The sequence below is a fragment of the Pterocles gutturalis genome, unplaced genomic scaffold (assembly GCF_000699245.1).
Source record: "Pterocles gutturalis isolate BGI_N339 unplaced genomic scaffold, ASM69924v1 scaffold14539, whole genome shotgun sequence".
NCBI classification, from domain to species: Eukaryota; Metazoa; Chordata; class Aves; order Pterocliformes; family Pteroclidae; genus Pterocles; species Pterocles gutturalis.
In genome coordinates, this window is record NW_010133457.1 from 1,193 (window position 1) to 19,295 (window position 18,103).

The following is an 18,103-nucleotide window of genomic DNA, read 5'->3' on the forward strand; positions in this document are numbered from 1 at the left end:
TGGTGGCAGTTGAGGGATGGGTAAAAAGCTGAAAAGTTGAACATAAGAATGGTATAAAAGGTGTTTGTAATACAACTTACATGGGCAGGGATGACTTTTTAAAGGTAGTGGATTAATTATTCTGTATTTTGTGTCTGTATTTGGGTTTCAGGAAGGTGTAAGGGAATTAGCTGGGAGTGTCTGTGACTGATTATTTCTGTGGTTATCTCCTGGTCTGCTTAGTGCTGCAGACCCACCATCTTCATGGGTCTGGTATTGTCTCAAGTTGCTTTTATGTCAAGCTTGAATAATTAAAACATAGGGACAAGAACTCAGTCACTGGTGCTTGAGGTGAGCTTCCAGTGTTCTGCTGTTTCTTTTCTTTTCCTCAGTGCTGCTGTTTCATGCAAGGAGATCTGAAGCTCTCTGAGTTTTCTGTGCTGTTTTGCACAGAGAGCAATTTTCTTTGTGGAAGCAGAGTGAAGTCTCTCCAGCCTATCTGTACCATCAGTCTCTGTGACTTTGAGCCTAATCTTTGCTATGTGCTTTCTAATGGAGTGCCCAAGGAATAGTCTGTGACAGCTGCAGCAGGAGCAGTGTGGTTATCACTCAGGGTAGGCAGAAAAGATTCCATCCACCCACAGCTTAACTTTCTACTCTGTGTGTGTTGCATTCAGAACTTAAGGTTTTAGATCAAGCGTGTTAAGCTCTAAGTAGACAATGGGCGGCATTCACTTTATTTTTACATACTGCCTAAAGCGGCATCTTGCTGGCTGTCTTCATTCAGAGGCTTGTTTCCATGAATAAGTTGACATCCACCACGTGTTGCCAGTGTTCTTGTTTTAATCCTTAACTTCTAAGATGTCTTTCCTTCTGAGTATTGGAAGTTGCTTTAAAGACTTTTTTCAGCTGCAGATATACTCTTCTGTTAATCCTGAAGATGGTGGTTAATTTGTGGTGGTGCTTGTTGTTTTGGTATTGAAAAATGATGTCAGGACTTGATCCTTAAGGGTGCTCTGAAACCTAGTTGGAACTCACTACTTAACTTGATCAAATTAGCATGTTAGAAGTATACAGTTTATACAGAAAATAAGCTATATATGGGTCACTGAGTGTGTGGCTGTGGCTTGTGCTTTAGAGTCATGAAGCTATCACAGGAGATGTAGTCACACCTGCTGTTTGTTTTTTGTGGTTTTTTTGTTGTGTGTGGTGTTTGTTTTGTGTTTTTTTTTTTTTTTTTTTTTTTTTTTTTTGTGGAGAACATGGCTAAAAGCACTAGATAGTCTTGAAAATCTCACACCAACCAGTTTTTCCCTCTTCCTAAAAGGTAAGGGTTACTAAGTCAAAATAAACCCCACAAAACCCAAAACACACACACACAAGGAAAAAAAACTTCCTGGCAATGAATCTGACCTGCCCTGTGCTTCTTTCCATCCCAAAAAGTGGGGAAGGCCCGGAGATTTGATGCTGCTCGCGTACCAGCTCTTGCTATTTAAGCTGCCATTGTGCTCTGCAGAAACGTATTTGTGTTTTTCAGAGATACTAGACCAGAAATGTATTCCTATTGCCTAATTTTAGAAATACTTTGTATTACCTGTATTTTTGCTTTATATGAGTTATTTACCCCCTTTGCCACACACACCCAGCGGTCCGCATAGTATTTTGAATAACTGAGAAAATTGTAGCTACTGGGTATGTCTAATTATAGGTGGTGTAAGAGCATAACATCCTTGGTAGTAAAAATCATGATCTGGCATTAATGCATTTGCACTCATTTCTGCTTTCTGAGCTAGCATTTTCTTCAGCCACAAGTACAGCTAGTGATTTGCCATGATGAATGACCAAGAAATTTGTAAGCAACAAGAAGATTATAAAAGCCCTGTGAATTCAACAGGACTTGAGTATGCTAATATCTGCTGGCAAATGCTACTTGCTAAACCAATACTGTTTTTAAAAATAGATTTTAAGAGCTGAAAACATTTGAGTAAGTGTGCCTGGATGGTTACACAAAATGATATGGGCATAGCATATTATATGTAATAATTGCATGTTTAGGATGCTTTTTTATATACTTGATGGCACAAATGTGTTCAGAAAAGCTGTATGTTTATTGATGCTTTTTCTATCTTTATTTAGTAAATTTGGTAACTGAGAACTGAGCTGATATTTGACTGCTCTCACTTCTGTACTGGAAACTCAGCTGTTCTACAGTCACACAGGGAATGTGGTATCTGTCTTAAGTGAAAACACCAAGTAAAGCTGTGTCAATGCAGTGGAAGAATTGCATTCCACTGCAACCCACAGGAACAAAATAAACCCCTTCCAAACTACTAGCAATGCTGGTGAGGGATGGGGGAAGCTCAGAAAATGTAGCATTTGTGTTGTTTTTTTTTTAAAAAAAACAACCAAAAAACAAAAAAACAATGAAACAAAACCCCTCCAAACTGCACAAAACCACCCTCCCAATAACCCACCACAAGGAGTCTTACACATCCCATACCGTATATCCAAGCATCACTGAGTGGCCAGTTTTCACAGTGGCGTGGATTCTGTGAGCCTTATGGCCTTAGATTGCCAGTTTATCCCCAGTAGTGTCTCAGTGTTTTCAGATGTTCGTTACATGTGGTGGCTTTCTACATATGCTATCTGCTCCCTGCCACTATCTTTACTGGAAGCATCCTGAGAAGTTGAATGGGCCGTGTACTTTGACAAGAGCAGCTACACCAAGCATCTTTCCAGTGGATTTCAGGTTCTTGTCTTTTCAAAACTTGTTGGAGGGGTGGGGAAGGAAACTCCCTGTGGGGCTGCCTGGTTCTGCGTTGTGTTAATATTGGTCCTTACCCATACTGCAACGTAGAGCCCTTCAAGCTTCCATTACAGATACTTAGAAGTTAGTGTTTGGTTTGAGGTTTTTTCCCATCTCTCTCAAAGGTCGGGTGCATGTTGCAGACAGCACTGATTCATTGGAAGTCAAAGAATGTAGCTAGCCAGACAGTATTTTTGATTTCCTAAGTGTTCAGAGCAATGTGTTAAAGGTCTCTTTCTTATCCTTTAATGTAATGGTTCATGGTGATGTTAGCCACCTTTTATCATGTTTATATAGCTTCTTTCCCTTAATTGCTATGACAAATTCATTTGCAAAACCTCTGAGGTGGCTTGTTGACTTTTCACAGGAAAGAAAAGTGGCCTTTCTGACCAAGCCCTAAAAACAATCCACGTCCACAAAATCTTGAGTATTATTAGTGTCAAAGCCTGCTCTGTACTTGTCATAAAATTCTGTTCTGTAATTCTGTGCTTTGGGTAAATAGGTCACTAGACAAGATTGACAACAGCATCAGCAATGAAAGGTTTTAAGCTGGAAACTGGAGAAGAAAACGGAGCAATTTGTTTCAAGAGAAATTACACCGATGTTATTTGTTATTGCTGCAGTTAAAGATCTGTCAGCGTTTCCAATTTAAAAACTTGCTTTCCAGAAGACTAAAAACATGTATTTCAACGCAGAACTTACAATGCAAAGAACCTTTTTCCTGACAGCTCTTTGATGGGGTCAGACACAATTCCTTATTGCTCTGAGAAGAACAAGAAAACATTAGTGGTGGGCTGTCTTCCTAGTGTCTTCAAAATGGAGAAACTGGTCAGGCCAGACTACACTGGTATGGTGACATTCCTAATGCTTTCTGAGTTAAGTAACCAGTATATGAGCATTGATCAACCCTGGTCTCACACCTGCATTTAAGTGCAATGCCTGAGTCATTTTTAAAAAAACCAAACAACTTTTATTACAGATTTAGTAGAAGCTGCAGAAATACCTTGTAACTTCCTATTTGAAGAATGTGAAATTTCAACAAAATGCTAGTGAGAGCATAGCACAATATTTCTTTCCGTTAAGTACTCAACTGGCTTTGAAAGTGAAAAGCTACAAAATACTAATACTTCCTAGAGTATTTTTTCCCATATTAGCTACATGAGGTAGAATATAAGAGTGAGTTATCACTGGGGTGGCTGTTGTTCAGAAGTGCCGAACCATTGACAGAGATGTTGAGATTCAAGTATCTCTTGGGGTATTTTGGTAGATGGTTGTCTTCCACGTGGTGGTCTTTGTTGGTAAATACTTGAGTATCTCTTTAACAATTAAAAAATGCATATGGGCAGCATGAAACTGAGAATTGAGTTCTGCTTTGTTTGCAAGGGTTAATTCATATTTGATTTAAGGTTGTTCTTTTTTTTTCCTGCTTGTACAACTTTTCCAGACTCATCATGTCTTGACAGTCTGTCAGCTCAGAAGTTACAATGTTTATAGGGGCTGGTGTTTTGGACAGAATGAAGGGAACAAGCAAGAAGCAAGGGAGAGTACAGAAGAGATTGTAGCAGTGAGAGTCAGGCTTTCAGCTTCCCCAGTGAGCCAAATTTATCTTGTTTGTCCTTGTGTATTTCTGATGAAAAATTGGGAATGAAGATGAGAAACACACAACTATGCCCAAGTTATTTTTTTTCTTTTTTTTTTTTTGAAGCTCTGATGGCAGGGCATGACCTCCATACGGGAATCAGTGTGAAAACTAAAAGCATCTGCAAAACTGAGTTTATCTTTACCCTTCCATTGCAATAGTTATATAGATTGTGTTATGGCTTGCCTAATCTTGGTTACGTGTTGCAGATCATGAACAAAATAAATTTCCTGAGTGCAACACAGTTAATATGGGAAACTTCTAATTTTCAAGAAATTGCTTCCTCTTTTTTTTCCTTTTTCTTGTTTTCTAAAGTCACAACAGTTTGCAGCTGGCCATAAGCCCACATGCTAGAAATGCTCCAGGAGAGAAGAGAGAGAAATAGGTTGTGCAAGAAAAGTCAGTAGTTGGAAAACTGCCCTTTATCAATTGACTACAGCTTATCACCTTGCTGTCACCAAAACATATTAGTGATGTTAAGTACAGAGCATGTAAAACAAAAAAGCAGGTGCAAGCACAGTGATACTGGGATTACAATTCAAAAGTTCATAGTGTCGCATTATAAGAAAGATTCTTCTGCTTGTTATGGAGATGAAAGGGTGCATCATTTTATGCCTCTGAGAGGCCTGGCTTAATGTGCATTAAGGAATGTCTGAAAGACTTTGTCACGGGTGTCTGGTGCTTCCATTTGAAAGCCTACCATACAGTGGATGTGTACAGGTGTGCCTGACTTAGGTTTCCATGGAGATTTCTTGTACCTAATTAACATAGGTGGATTTTGCAGATAGTTTTTCTTTGGCTAACCTTCTCTAGTTTCCTTTTCTTGATTTTAATAGGTAAAACAGTGTTGTGGTTTTTTGGGGGGGTTTGTTTTTGGTGTGTTTTTTTTTTCCTTTGGTGTTAGTCAGGTTTAAGTTGTGAGGTGTCTGTTTTTTTCTTCTTTCTGGAGTGAACATACAGAGAAGCAGCTGTTTGGCTCAGTGTATGTGTGAGATGGATCTAACTGTGGGCATTATACCAATGATTTTTCCTACAAGTTTCGTAACTTCTATTGATAATGTATGTGTGCAAGCTCTCAGCAAGGTAATCATCAGGCAGAATGGAATTTGTAGACGTTATCCATGCAAGGTGACATCTTTGCTTTGCTTCTCATGCTGAAAGCTGATATATGCTTCCAGCTTTCACCAGGGTCACTGCTAGCAAGAAAAAAGTGAAACTCTGGTTGTACACATTTTATGGCTACTGTTGATTTCTAGTAAAAAGGATGAGTTGCTGAAGTATTTTTTTAACCATCTTCTGTAACCTTTAACTATGTTAGCAGGCATAACACTACACTACTTTTCCTTTTTAAAAATAATAAGAGATGAACTTCTTGTTGCGGAAGACAAACTGGGGATGTTTGGGAATGAACAACCTAATGGCATCTCTCTCTCTCTCACATGACTTTCTTTTCACCCATCCAAGGAGGCCTTGTCCCAGCAGACATTTGCAATGTGATGATAATGTACCATTATTGCTGCTTTTATGTACACATTATTAAATGTTAGTAATATGGAATGCATAAGGTTTGAGGGCATATTAGAAAGTGGTGAATAGGCAGACTGTGGATAATTTGGCTATGGAATAACAGAAAAGGGTATAGCTTTAGGTGACTGAACTAGTGGTCTGGAGCAGTTTGGTTATGTGAGAGTGATACTAAAAGGAGGAGTGTAATGAAAGATAAACTTGGTATTATAGTGAAGAACTTTCTGATCCTGAGCTCTTGGGTTTTCCTGCAGGTGTTCTTGCTTTGTCTTTTAAAGTGTGGTCATATAAATGAGACAGGGCCTATGCTTACAGAACTATGTTTTTGAGATTGGACTTTTTAAAATTTGGTTAAGAGTGGTAGTTTTACTTTCTAACATGAATATTAAATTTTAGGTGGTACTCCTGACTTGAGCCTATGTGAAAATGTAATGTTCTATAAAAATAAAGGCTTTATGGTCACTAAGTTAGTTTGACTCATCTCTGGAACAGCAGCTAAGTGCTAAGGTCCACACAATCACCATGCTATTAAGTTCAAAACAGTCTAATCAATTTCAAAAGTTCAATTTCTGTTCCTAAAGGCTGCTCCTGTAATGAATTAAGGGAAGCATATCAAATGTAATAATGCATTGTTATTAAGGTTTTAGTAAACTTGCCAAATGTCAGGCTGCTGGTACAGTCATGGTGCATTACACTTCTGTGATTACAGCTTGAGTTGTCATTATAGCGAATTGCATTGCTTACCTAGGTTTGGGAATTGATCTACAATATCATGCCTGGGGCAGGAGAGTAGTGCATTACAAAGGTTATACTTTACACTGAATATTCAAAAAATTAAATTTTTAACAGGTTTAGTGCCTGCTTCTCTGCAGTAGTGCATACGAATACTCTGTAGGTTACATAATGAAAGAAATAGACTGTTCCTTGTATTTGAAGAACCTGGTGCTCCCCTGGCTGCTGTGTGGCACTTAAAAATGACTTTTGATAACTGGAAGCACTTTGCCAAATGGACAGAATGGGAAAAAACATTTTGAGATTTGACTAGAAGTGCTATGTAAGAAATAAATGTTTGTTACTGCTTACAGGTGTGATCAGTTTAGAACTTGAACTGGACAGTAAGGTTAACACTCTGTAATTCATGGATGAGTTTCTGGTTCTTATTCCTTTGTGTCATTCTGGTAGCACAAAGGAATGTTAATGCTGATCTTGCCAGACATGGGAGGATTTCTCCAACGTAATGTTCAGTGGAGTTATGTCAGGGATGAAGGTATGTGTACCAGAAATGTAAGAAAACATTTCTGGTGATAAAGCCAAGCTCTTTTTCCTATATGGAACTTAGGAACCTCTCTCTGTATGTGATCTCTCAGTATGTGGTCACTAGTAGGAAGTGGTACGTATTTAATTAGGGGCAGGAGAGCATGAACAATGTGGAGTGTGGTTTTTTTTTTATATTCACATGAGGAAAAAAAATGAAAACTGATGTAGAAATGCAAGAATAGATTTGTAGTTAGGTCGGGTTGTGTTTGTTTCTAGGAAGGATAGTATATTTATAATCAGCTTTACAGCAAATGATGCCAAAAGCACTTTACAGACTGAATGTAGAGGTCGTATCAGCGATCCCTGGATGACTGTGGTCAACAGAACAGAGCAATACTATCTGAGAGTTTGGCTAGAAAGTGATGAAGAATAATGCATCCAGTTGAAAAAGGAGAGGGGAACTTAAGTGAGCACACAGCAGTTTAAGGAAGTTGCAGTTTAGCCAGGACGCCTTGCTAATTCCCCCCAAACACTGTATCACAGAGGAGGAGTCATCCTTCTCATACACGGAGTAAGAGCTTCAGGATAAGTTCATTGGAATGCAAGACCTTTGAAACCTATTCTTAAATTGGAATATTTCCCTGTGCAAACAAAGTGAATGAAGGCACTCAGTAGTGAGGGGAAAAAGCATAATAACTAAAGCTTGAGTTTGGCTTGCTGTGGAAAAACCATTTGTGTAAAATCTGATTGGTGGTGTTTAATTTTCCGTGTGACTGTAGAGTGTTGCATCTTAAATTGCAAGCAGTGGAAGGCAGCACTTTCCATGGCTAGAGTAGCTTCTCATTATTCATGAAATGACTATAGAAAAAGTGTTGAGTGCATAACAGCAATGGGGAGGAGGACTGTAAGCAGGGAGAGGAGATAATGGAATGTCACTACATTCCTTGTAGTATAATGTGACCTTTCCATTACATTAACATTATGCTATTTGCACAGGAGAGCTAAGATAGAGAATATTTTCAGGGGGCAGTAGTCAAGTTAATTAGTCAGCTATATAACTGTCACTCTTTACATTAAGAGCTCAAAAGAAGGGTATGAGGAAGGGAAGTAGTAGCTATAATGGTACTTTGGATTCTGATTATTTTGAAAAAGAAGTTACTTTGTGGTGTTTGTGAAAACTAGACTGTGACATTGTAGCCTGGAACCTGTTTTTCTGGTGTATTAAGAAGGATGTTTTAACTTAGTTCCTCAATGACTTACTGCTAAAAGATTTATGCATCCTCTCTGCTAATCTAATAGGTACAAAAGACAGATTCTATGGTCCTTATTGGTGTGGAACACTTGGATGTTTCATATGCCTGTGTGTCAATCTCAGTGGAGTAATCATGGAGTAAGGCACAGTTCAAGTGCTCACAGACCAAAATCTAGCAGTGTTTCATTTAACTTCACGCCTATACTATTGCATTTAAGGGTCAACAGATGCTTCATAAAGCTGTTGTGACATTTGTGTTTGTATTTGCTCATTCATATATTGCATCCATTACAAGCCATCCTTTTTTAAGAATGATGTTTACTTTTTAGTAAGCTTCCTTACTCATAAAAGGCAAATTTTAGCTGTATGGCATCATGCTCCAGATAACAATCCATATCTTTATTTAAAGAGACTGAAAAGATGTCAGGGTTATTTGTAATATTTGCTGCAATTAAAAGTTAGGTGTCAGTAAATTACGGAGCCCACTGAAGCCTTTAGACAATCCCACTCACTGTGTGTGCACTCTACTGTGTCTTTGGCCTTGAGCTAATGCCTGTGGCACTTCTGGGAGAGTGAAATCATGTCATTCCTCATCTGTTAAAGCAGTCCTTGGACTGCAGTGCTTCAGTCTGAAATGTATTTACTTCAGTAGTTTTGGCCTCAGTACTTCTTTTCTCTCCTGCAGGTATAACCAGTGGTTCCTAGTGATCAGATAGCCTCATTTGTCTTCCGTACTGAGGATCCTGATCTGTCCTGGATTCCTAGGTGGCATCATTTGGTCCCACTATGCATCAATATTTCCCTCTCAGTGCTTCAGGAACCCTGGGTTATTGAACTCTGTTCTCAGTTGATTCCTCCGTCTCCCCTCAGTGTCACTCTTTAACTGCTTGTACCCCTTGAATCTGTTAGTTACCAGTTCAGACAGAGGAAGACTTAGAGCTTTATTAGATAACAAATGATCCTTGCAGCTAATTGTTTGCCCTGCTGTTTGGAGAACTATTTATTTTAAGAATACATGAAGTTATCTCATAACTATGGCCTGAAAATAAAGGATACATTTTCTTTTTTTTTTTAATTGAAGAGTTAAAGGCAGAAAGCCAAACCTGTCATGTCTGACAGTTTTAGAATAAGACGCACACATGCAGTTCATGCCTTGAATTCCCTCACAACTAGACTGATACCCTGTGTATTTCTGGTAGTGCCTGACCCCGTCTTCAGGTGCTACTGGTCGTCTTGGTCGGTCGTCTGCCAACCAGCTGTGTTGAATAGGTCAGAGGGGCTGTGACTCAGTACTGCAGGAAGTGAATATCATCTTGTGGAATGATGTGAAACATTCCTCACAAAAAATCACGCATGAGAGCCCAGCAGCAGTGTTCCACTCCTGTCACATAACCTACTGCCAGACACATGGGAGATGGCAAAGGTCTGGAATTCTGGTCACTGTACCTCTTAGGGCCAGTACTTTCATGCAGGTGCAATGATATTGGCAGGTTCACTGGCTGGCTGGGGAAGGATGGTGTGACTGCCATCGGTTCACAGTGGGGTCAAGTGTGACAACCTTAAGCCACACCATAGTGGCAGTTTTCTACTGACAAAGATTTTTGCTCAGAATGGACTGAAATAGGTGGATTGTGATCCATCCGCAGCATAATGACATCATAACAATAGGACAGAATTTAAGGAGGATTTATGTTCCCTTCCTAACTGTTTTCTAAAGCTGGTATGTACTGCTCTATTTAGTGTTGATCAGTTGTGCCAGAGCTAGATTTATGACTTTTATACATTGCATTTATTACATTGACAAGATAATTGAAAATCTATAACAATTGCCTTGTAACTAAAACCCAAACATATTCTAGTCCAATTTAATTGAGATGGTTTTAAAACTTGGAAACTGATCTCCCTCTAGTTCTGAAGCTGTTTTCCAAAGTGAGCAAATGGTACAACTGAGCAGATCCTTTATTTGAACAAAGGAAGCATTCTCTCTAAGGAAGCTTCTCAAATACATAGGACTAACCCAGGATTAGTTTAGAGCATATGGTTAAAATATTCTGTCCTTTATGCTGCTTTACCTGGTTGTTACTATATCTTAGGGTTATGTATTTACACATTCAAGAAACTGAGAGCCTTTGTACTATAACAGAAAGACATTTAACTTTTCTGTTAACACCTGCAGCAGGTGATAGGCTATCTACAGATACCTGCTGCACACTGCTTCCTTTTTTATTTTTTTTTATTAGGTTGCCCTGAAATGTTAGAAATTAATTCCCGGAGTCAGTTTGTACTATAACAGAAAGACATTTAACTTTTCTGTTAACACCTGCAGCAGGTGATAGGCTATCTACAGATACCTGCTGCACACTGCTTCCTTTTTTATTTTTTTTTATTAGGTTGCCCTGAAATGTTAGAAATTAATTCCCGGAGTCAGTGTCAGCTAAACTGACAGTGGATCAAAGCTGTGAGACAAATTGCTCATTACAGTTCAGGGAGCTGAATCCTCTGTGCAGACAGCTGTACTGTCACTGGAGGTTTCTCAGGCACTTCACCTGCAAGCTCTGCCTCAACAAGTGCTGCCATTGTTGGTGAAACTCATAGGTGAATTTCTGTAAAATAAGCTCTTTGTAAGCTCCCATCAGAGGCATTGTGATGTCTTGGGATTGTTATTTGTTTGTTTGGGTTTGTTTCTTGTGTCACTGTTTAGAGCTTGTGTCACTATGCAACAGCCTGAACTATAAACAATGATGTTAATACATGAAAAATGATAAATTAAACCTTGGCAGGATCCTAATGATCCCTATCCAGGTTCATCAGATAAAAGCTTTATTTTTATTTTTTTTCTGTCTTTTTCTAAAAGCTCAGCAGCAGGGAATCCATTCAACTTTCCTGTCTGACAGTCAGAAATCACTCTTGCTGACAGTGAGCTCACTTCATCTTTTAGTGGAAGCAGATAAAAACAGAATAAAACCAAAACAAAACCTTTTCCCAATAGTCACTTTGCCATTTCCACTAGCTCATCAGAAATGTTTGAATCCTTTCCTTTTAAGAAAGCTGCTTTTGGTAAAGTACTGTGTATGTTTGTTTGGTTTTTTTCCCCCTTCACATGTTTCACTTTCAGCTCTTCTTCTAAATTAATGTTAGCTTATATTATCTATGTGAGATCTAAATTGGTGTGTAGCAGTAATTGGTAAGTCAGAGCAAGTTAGCTATGTAAGAGAGAGGCTTTGGAGTAAAGCTTTCCAACACCTATTGGTTGTAACAGCAAATTGTATGGAAGTAAATCTTTTGTGCTGTTTTGCTCTGAGGTCAGCTGGGAGACACTACTGCTTGAAGATAGTGATTTAATGTCAGTATGACATCAAGCCTTAAAACTAATGGAATACAAAATAGGAAATCAAAACAAAGACAATGCTTAAGGAGAATGGGCCACAGATGTAATGCAGTCTGTGTGCGCAGCTGGCATGGCTATCACAAAATGCTTCTGAAAATAGCTGTCCTTTGGAAAGTCAAGTTTTAGCAGTTTAACTGTGGCTTATTCCCTTATTTATGTGTCAGATGTTAGCAGTTTGGACTGAATTTCTTTTACAAGAAATATAGAGTAGTTCTTGAATATTAATACTTTTTTTTTTAAAGTCACAAAATTATATAGGGCTTTATTTGCAGATAACCTAGTCAAATGTATGCCAGAGTGCTAGCTAACTTAATCTGATGATCTAGCCTACACTAGGTACAAACAAGGGGGACGTATGTGTGCATGCGTGCTTGAGTTTTAGTATAAATTACAAATAGATAATAAAGAGAGGGCATTTTTAGTTCAGTATGTTACATCTAAATCCCATGGAGAGCTGTTTGCTAGGACCTTGGTATGGATATAAAGGGTGTTTTGGACTTTATATCAGGATTAAAGGAAACTCTGTCATCTTGCAGCTACGTCTTATGCTAAAATCCTTTTCTTGACGTGTTCATCTGTCTCCTGTTTATCACGGCTGAAGTTGGTGCCAGCCAGTCTGTGGATACATATTCATTCTGCTGTTGCAATATGGACTATATTCATCCCTGTCAAAATATGGATTCAGTTAGGATCTTTATTCCAGCAGAGAATTTGACCCTTTGACAAAAATATGTTTGAGTGAAATTAAACAGTAGTTCAGAACTTGGTTATCCTTTTGTTTGTAAACTCTGTATTTTCAGTTCACCTGGAGAGAATGTGCATTTATATAGCAACCACTGTATACACTTTATTTATGTAAACTGTTATTGGAAAAATATTTTAAGAAATATATAAACATTTTAATAATCTCTGTCTTCAAGTTGCATCCAAAAATGCATGTTTTAGAGAAGCAACAGGAGTGGCTGCCTGGAAAGATAACAGTGGAACTGTCAGTCCCATATTGTGATGTGTGTGTGGTGAAAGGATGACTTTTTTTAGGGCTGGCAAATGCACTCTGTTCATTTTACAGCTCATTAAATTTCTTATTATATGAACTCAATCTTCTGAGATTTTAAAAAATGTTTTAGAATAACCAAAAGATTAGACAGTGTGCAAGATAAATGTGGAAGTTTAAATTTTGAAAGACAAAACATAATTTGAAAAAATGTTAGATAAATTCCATAATGATCCTCCTATATTATTCTCATTGTCTAGCTACTCCATATGGGAAGTTACATTCTGACCTTAAGTATATTACTGCATGCACAGTAACACCAAACAAATTTGTATTTGCCAGTCTGCATAGAGATTCTGATTAATTTGTCTGCATTCTTAGAGGAGAAAATCTGTAGCAGTAATTTGTGCATTAGGATGTTAACTATCTTGACGTGGATAGAAAACTGCATCTGTTTAAAAATGCTTTGAAGTGCTGTGATGGTGGAAGAGAATTACTGTTACTAAACTTCTTTAGCATTTCTTTGCAGAAATTTTTCCTAGTCACTGAGCCTTACCTGTCTTTGGGGAAAAAACTTCCTTCCCTACTCCCCAAGCTGGATGTAACATTTGTTTGTCAAAAGCTCAAGATCTACAGATACCAGCTACCATTTTGGAAAAAAATTATTGGTTTTGATAACTATTTGACCCAAGTAATAAATCACTTAGAGTTCTTACTTGGAAAGCAATCTGTTAGCACAGTTCTCTTCCACGCAAGTTTTCTGAGGAAAGCCGTAGGTGGGAGTAAGTGATGTTTAATCAGCTGAGTTTTCTGTTCCACAGAAACATGAGTCACTGTGATCCCAGAATAACAACACTTAGAGTGCCACTAGTGAGTGAAGTGAACTGAAACAATTGCTCTAAGAAGCTCAGGCTTCATCTTTCAGTTTTCATCTCCAGCTACTGCTGTCCAGCCTTTCCAACACTTTCAGGCTGCTGTTACATGAGGTTTAGATATCACTCAGCAAAAAACAGAGCTGTGAAACAGAACACATTAGCTTAAGCACTTGGGCTAAGACTAAGGCACTGCTGCTTCACTAGAATGTGTCATAGTCCCACAGCTAATTCTAAACTATCCATATGGATTGTCCAGAAATTAGACTCTTGACATATTTCTAAGGCTTTTCAGACCTTTAAATACGGTCTTTCACACTGATTAAGACTCTTAGACTTCACAGCTTCTTACCAAACTAGGTAGATAGACCAAATGAATTGTTCGTGTAACAGGGCTTTAGTAAATGTGCGTGTTCATGTGACTGAATGCTTCTTAGTTTAGGATGGAGTAAATCGAATGGTCTATAACTGGCAAAGTCCAAGATGGATCTTTTCTGCCTGGTCCTGAATAAGGCACCCTCAGTCTTCAGCAGAGGAAGAGACCTTTTAAAGTTTTATTGTGAAAGTGGTTCAGTAACACCTGTTCTTTTTACTATGCCAAGGCCAAAATAAAGCCTACAGATAAAGATTATTGGCTTATTTTTTCTGTCCTGTGAGTGTAAAAATACAAGAGAAAATCACCATGGTTATTCCAGTTATTCACATGGAATAGAAAGAATCATGGTAATACACATTAGAGCATATTCCTTGCAAGCAAGTAGGGTCATGCATCTGAAATGACAATAAATTATAGTGGTTTAATCCTCTGGTTGTCACAGTTCTAGCTCTTCAGTTGTCCATACACAAGTGCCTAACTTATTCTACTGTCATCTGAGAGTAACCGATGTTGATTGTGGAAGTGATGACTACCTTTTGTACCACTTTTGTTTTGGTACAAAGTACCAAAGTACATGTTTGACCCTGTAAAGTCTGAGGTTTTGCAGATGCTGTCTGTGACCAACCAGTGTCATAGAGATCTGGAATCTAAGACATTTCATCAGATAAATGTGTGTTTTTCCATGGCATTGCTGTTCACAGCCTCCACTGGTCCTGCCCACCCTCCTTTATGAACTGTTCCTGAAAATCACCTTGTTCTCATATGCAGGGTGTGGACCATTTCTGGGTCTGGCTGCCCAGAGATCAGAGCTTAGCTCACTGTGAGGCTTCTGACAAATCATTGTTCACATTAGAAGGCTTTCAGGCTTTGGCTGGCTTTGTCAATGTGGGGAAAAAAAACAGATATATGTCATCAGGCTGGGACATTCTAGAAATAAATGCTAGGTAGACACAAAGCTAGCTCACATAATTAGGAATTTAAGGTCCAGTAATTTGACTCAAAGTACCAGGAAAATTCTCCAAGTCCTTTGTCCTTCCTTTTTTTTTTTTTTTTTTTAAAAAAAAAAACACCTTCAAATACAGGTGGATATAATGAATTCTAATAAACCTTACTAACAAGCTATCAGGTGTTCTATCAGTAAAGCAAAATGACCTGTATAAAGCTGATAACTTTGAACTTAACTTTCTTGCATGAAAGAGGTTTTCTAAAAGAAGTTATGAAAGTTAACTGTCTCAGAGTTTAAGACAGAAGTTTTAGGGACTGATCCACTGCACATTTTGTTGACAAGGCAAAGCTGGGCTTGCTTATGAATACCCAATTCCTTCCAGAGGTGAATTTAACCATAATTAGTTGTTCCTTCTACCAATAGTTTCCCTGTCCTTATGCCAACTAAGAAGACTTTTTTTCCTGAGTTCTGAGATCTAGTTTGTTTGAAATGATGTCCTTTAGAAAGTACAGCCAGCTTGCTCTTGAGAGTCTGGCATACTTGGCCAGCTGTTGTTTGAGAAAATTGTTCCAAGAAGCCTGTCATATTGTATTTTTTAATGTGTTTTTCTCTGTTGTTGGGGTTTAAAATGAATTTAGATCTTATAAAAAATGCTTGCTTAACAGTCTTTGCAAAACAAGATTTTCTATTTATCAACAAAACCAGCAGGAGTGGTACATGTTTGCTTCCAGGACCTCTCAGAGAATGCATTTAGGTGGGAATGGATGCAGTGATGATATTGATTTTGGCCCCAAATCCATTTTATTTGCTAAGTGGGCTACAGCAACTTACAACAAAAAAAAGACTCCAATGCCAATTTTTTTTAACCTCAGGCTGAATAGCATATCTCACTGCATTATCTGCAGTATATTTTCACTTGAAATTTTTTTCCATTGTAGGTCTGACAGTGAAATAGGAAGTAGCTAATCTTTTTGAGTTGTGGTTGTGGTTTTTTTTGGTGTGGTTTTTTTTTTTTTTTTTCTGGGACAAAGATGGTACTTTTAGTGGAAGTCAGATCTGTTCCATTGAAAAAGTAATTAACTTTTCAGGCATGCCTGTATTTTAATTGGACCTATTCAAAAACTATAAGACACATGGGGGGGAGGGGGACAGGGAGGGAGAAGAGAAGGAGAGAGGGAGGAGCAGAATTGTATTGTAATATTGAATTTGCAATAATTTTGAAATTCTAGATTCAGTCAGACTGTGGGAGGGGACCTGGGACTTCCAGACTAAGATAAAAGCTTTTGGCTTTACAGATGTGCTTTCGATACCCAACTCTTCCTGTATACATTTTATGTGACCAGGGACAAGTTCACTTATCTTGTTCTACCTTCATTCCTTATATATACAAAGAGGATAATACCGCACTCCTACTTGACAAGAATGTTGTGAGGATTAATGTCATAAAGGTAATAAACTGCTATAGTAATGGGGACCTTGTATGTGTTGTAGATAGATAGGCTTTGGAGTCTTCACTGCTACTGGATGCAGTTGTAGCCCCTGTAGGCCCTCCATCTCTGCCTGGCTAGAAGACTGCCCCATCCGTCACACACAGAGCTAGCCATGCTTAGCTACACTTTGGTGACTGCCAGGTGTGAGTATTGGTACTCATCCCTCCTTTGGCTTCATTCCCAGGTATAAGATCTTGCTCTCTTTTGTTGCCACACTGACAAGACTAAGTGCTGTGCCTTAACAAACTGAAATAGTAAATAATTCCTACATTGATGTTTAGTAAATAAAAGCTAGCATGGGAGAAACCATGCAGGTTCAGAAGGAAACAGGAGGTCATGGGGGTTTTTGAAGGTTTGGGTTTTTTTTTCTGATCCCTGAGTAATGACAGGACAATTTGAAGTTCAAACAGCACAGGACAGAGTTAACAGTCTTCACAGCTGATAACAGTGAGCAGTGGCCAAAAACAACCAACCATTAACTTCTGCATGCACTGCCTGTTTGTTAAACTAATATTGCTTGCTCTCCTTTTTTTTTCTTTTGTAAGAGAGAAGTGCTTTGATCTTAACAGGGCTGTGTTTTAGTTTTGTGGTAATTTTAAACTTTGGCATTCTTTGTCCTCTGCCAGGTGGCAGTCATGGTTTTTATTCCATGGTTTTATTGATTTGGTCAAAAGTAATTAAAGAGATAATTTGTTCTTAATTACATTGCCTTGAATTTCCTGAGGCTGGTAACCCTGCTCTCCAGCTGTGTCTTCCCCTAACTCCTTCGCAAATTAACTTTGTTCTCACTATGAAATAAAACAGAATAGCTTGTACTTCTGTTTGTTGCTTTTGGATTGAATAGTGAGTCTGTGCTGCAGCAGATATTGATCTGATAATTTTATTAGGTGCTCCTGCCTTGGTTCATGAACTTTCATGTTTTTAGCATAGCATTCCAATAAGAAATCCTGTGTTAGATTAGCAGAAGTAAGAAACTAATTTTTAAGAAATGTTCATAGATTTTTCTGCTTTCTGAGTGTCCTTTGTGCCTAAAGGGTTCTCGTCACCACTTATGTAACCTATTTTAAACTCTGTTAAATGCAAGAAGGAAGTAAGCACTTTTGTGGCGCAAAAGGGTTTTCTTCTTTTCAGTTTAACGCAGATTGCATTCATTTCTAGTGGAGTGGAGTTCTGGCAATCCAAAGTGTCTTGGGAATATTTGGTCTTCTGGAAGAAGATCTGAGAGCACTTGTAATGCTGACTTCAGTAGGGGAAAATACCTAGAAAGCATTATCTGAGTGTTTTTATTGCCAATATGCAACCAAAAATGTGAATAAAAGGCTTTGGGAGTACTACATGTACCTAAATTACTGGTGTGTTGCTCCAAGACCATGTAAATGACAGAAACAGAAGATAGAAATCCAAGCAGTATAGAGAGATGTCATACCCAAGTGATACTTTTTTTTTGCTTGCTTGTTTGCATTAACTTCCAAGGACGCACTTCAAAATTTTCAAACCACACATTTTTCAAATCATCTTGATGGAAGGGGTTTATGGAGACTCTAAAGATGGCAGGCAGCTCAAGCAATGTAGGTGCTTAA

At 38.3% G+C, this 18,103-nt stretch overlaps 1 protein-coding gene across 1 annotated transcript in view; it reads left to right on the top strand.

Annotated features, from left to right (window-relative positions):
- Positions 1 to 18,103, top strand: part of CCDC60 (coiled-coil domain containing 60) — a 53,815-nt gene that overhangs the window by 886 nt on the left and 34,826 nt on the right. The window lies entirely within an intron of this gene.